General features: G+C 32.8%; 1 long non-coding RNA gene across 1 annotated transcript; it reads right to left on the minus strand.

The window, feature by feature from the left end:
* Positions 1-2,599: 2,599 nt before the first annotated feature.
* Positions 2,600-3,502, minus strand: LOC111472010. The gene is made up of 2 exons (XR_002715319.1): positions 3,206-3,502; positions 2,600-2,983 (listed from the first exon to the last, which is right to left on the minus strand). It is a non-coding gene; the product is annotated as an uncharacterized LOC111472010 (long non-coding RNA).
* Between the last annotated feature and the right edge of the window lie 70 nt (positions 3,503-3,572).

Consider the following 3,572-nt stretch of genomic DNA (forward strand, 5'->3'; position numbering starts at 1 on the left):
TTTTTTTTTTTTTTTTTTTTTTTTTTTTTTTTTTTTTTTTTTTTTTTTTTTTTTTTTTTTTTGTAAATTATGAAGTTTTATTTAGGGTACTACTACACGTTTGAAGCATGCATGGGGAGAGGGCTTTAAAAAATAAAAAAAATAAATAAATAAAAAGGAAGGAATTATTATTTGAAGTGGAGTTGTGTAGTGTTGAGAATTGAGATTCATTCAATCAGAATTCAAAACATGGTGAAAAGGGAATTACTGTGTGCAGAGAAGATTCCCCAACTTTTCCTTTTTATCTTCAATCATCATACTTACTCATCTTACACTCCCTCTCTCTCCTCCCCCATTATTTTTTACCTCTTTTATTTCCCCCCCTCATATTCTCCTACATTTCTGTGAAAAATGCCTCTAACCTTGTCACTATCTCACCCCCTTCCTTTTTCTTTTTACTCTCCTCTCATCTCATCTCTCTCTACAATTCAATCATGAAATGTGTAATTTTGGAGAATGCATGTATACCCCATTTTCATATCCTTGTTCAACATAATTGAGCTCGACTAACTCGTTCGGTTTGATTCGGGTCAGTTCGAGGGTGAAGGAATTGGCTTAAAAGTGGTGGCATTTGAATAAGGCAGTAACCCAGCGCTGGCGCAAGAGGAGAATTGTAAATTTATACACTTTGTTTGGGAAATATTTTCTTGGAGTTTGGTATTTTTGTACTCCCACATCAAGTACATATACGGTCTTGGTTTTTAGTTATTCCTTTGGTTTTAAAATTTAGAAATAAAAGTAATATTGTAGGATTCATATTTTAGGCAAATATATTTATATATTATTATATTGTATTTTGTTGATTGGACAATTGAGTTGGGTCTGTTCTTCATTCTCTTTCTTCTTCTCCTCAGTTGAGTGTTCTTGCAAATTTCGGAACACATCAGAAACAACCAAGATCTTGTTTCAGATCTTAAAGAGAATACGGTTGAATGGTTTCTCTCTGTTTGGCTGCTGGGAAATCATCATAGAAAATGTGGGTTGGCCGAGAAAATTGGAAAGAATTGTCGTTGACAGAGTGAACTGGGGCAGCCAGTGATGGACTTCAATAAATTGGGTTAAATATTCTGTTATTCACTTGTAATAATGCTATTGAGTAAGGCCTGAATTGAAATTTTTTACAATGTTGAGGACATAATTGAAATAATCATACTTAATAATTTAAAGTAATCGAACCACAAATATAAATTTATTTTATTCTCGTAACTGAAAAAAAAAAAAAAATGGGATTGTGCATGAACATCGAGGAATTTTGTGATTAAAAAACCATAATTTGGTTGGTTAATCTTAATTTTGGAAATTATAATCTCACAAAGCACAAGAAATCTTCACCCTTTTCCCAACACCAAAACCATATTGAGACAAACAAATAATCCAAACCCTGTTTTTGATTTGGATCATAAAATCAGACAAAAATAATCCCTTTTTCCCAACATAACCATGTTTAAAAGCAACCAACATTGCCACTAAATTCATAAATTATTAAACTAATTAATTTTAAAACACTCTTTATGCTATATATATATATATATATATATGGTCACCTGTCATCTTTCATGCCTCTCCGGAAAGCTAAAGGTGCCGACAGATCGAGAGCATACAAGAATCCAAAGGGGAAAAAAAAAATTTGATAACGATAATCAAGGAGGTATTTTAATGAACCATATAGTGTGACAACGAATCAAAGATCATGGATTGGAAATTGACAACACTATGTTATATTATAAGTTATGGAGGAAAAAAAAAAAAAAGAAAAAGAAAGGTTATGATAAAGAGAAATAATTAAACTAATGGTAGATCCAAGTGAATCTATGACCTGTAAATGGGTATGGGGTATATTAATTACAAGAGTTGAAGCCCCTGTGACTCAATGAGAACACCACCAACCCCATGAACCCAATCCCATCTGTCTATCTAAACTTATTAAAATACCGAAACCTTTTTGTTTTTATTTTCATTCAGTACAAACAAAAATATTTTTTAATAAACTTTATGCTATTAATATAACAGTTTGCAGTAAATACTTACTGGACATTCAAAAGCTTTTCGTGATCAAATTCGTAGCGCTGCAGGGTTTTACCCTTTGCTTCACGGGATGCTTGAGAGGTAAGTAATTTAAGATCACATTTTTAAATATTTCCTATTTACTGGTTTTTAATTTTCTTCGATATTCTTACAAAATTTACACAATACTGAGATTAAAATTGAAACAACCAAATTCAAAAACCCACAATTTAATTAACATTTGAATTCTCGAACTTTAATAGCCTGATAGATCACTTAAGACCAATAGGTGCCTAAGTTCTGAGAATTTGATCTTTAGAATGTCAAACAAGCTAGGTATTTAATCATTGAATACAAATGGAAAATTGTAGAAGTTCTAAGGATGGTGATGAACAAGGCATATGATATGAAATTTTGTACATAAAATTTAAATCTTCAACTAGTAATTGCCCAATTTCTTATAACTATATCCTAATTTCATCTCAAAAGGACCATTGCATTAATGAAGAACTAAAGGAACAAAAGAGAGAGAAATTCAGAGTGCGATAGACGAAGATGAGAAGAATCAAAGGGTTTGTATTGTATGGCCTGAATTGATGGAAGGTTTTGAGGCAAAAACGAGCCAATTAAAGGCCCTTCAGTTATGCAGTCAAAATACTCTTAAACATAGCATTGAATACAATGAGAATAATTTCATACTTGACATTTACTCTGCTACTCAGATTAAGCCTTCTCCACTTTAATAATTCAAGCCACCAACTCTTAAAGAAAAACGATGGAATGAAATCTATGGCTGCAGTGAAGACAGATAAAACTGTTAGTTGATCCACGGGCACAGTAAAAGTACAGATCCATAGGCTCTGAAAGCCGCTTCAATAATAATCATATTCATCATCCAAAACCATAGCTTCAAACAAACCTCACACAAATCTGTTTTTGCCTGCTATGGAACATACACATGGGGTCACACCAAACTAATAATAATAATACACAAAAAGTAAAATTAAATAAAAACAAAAGCGGTGTTTGAATCCAGATATCAATGGAGAAGAACAATAGCGATTGAATCAAAATGAACCTAAAATGTGATCTAAAATTACGATTTCTGAAAAGTCGGAAGAAAATCGAATGAAAATTGTAAGAAAGAGTTGAGGAACGTTACCGATGGCGGTAGAGGATTGATTGCGGAGGCGGAATTTGGTTGGCCCTGTGTGTATCTTCCCACAGCTTTATTGAACCGCAAAAGAAAATGATGAACAAAAGCGCGCTTTTAAGAGAGAGAGAAGAGCGAATCCGGCTCAACAAGATGCAGTTCAAGAAAGCTGTGGAAGAATACGAACAGAGCCATAGGAACAAAATTAGGGCATCAAACCCTAGAACCAGAAAACGGGAGAGGAGCGAGAAAGAGAGAGTTAGGTTTTGGGGGAAGACGAAGGGCTTCCTATTTATAAGGGGAATAAGAGCGGTTTGCGGTCTGGTTTTTTTTTTTTTTTTTTTTTTTTTTTTTTTTTTTTTTTTTTTTTTTTTTT

Source organism: Cucurbita maxima, unplaced genomic scaffold, assembly GCF_002738345.1.
Source record: "Cucurbita maxima cultivar Rimu unplaced genomic scaffold, Cmax_1.0 Cma_Scf00002, whole genome shotgun sequence".
Taxonomy (NCBI): Eukaryota; Viridiplantae; Streptophyta; class Magnoliopsida; order Cucurbitales; family Cucurbitaceae; genus Cucurbita; species Cucurbita maxima.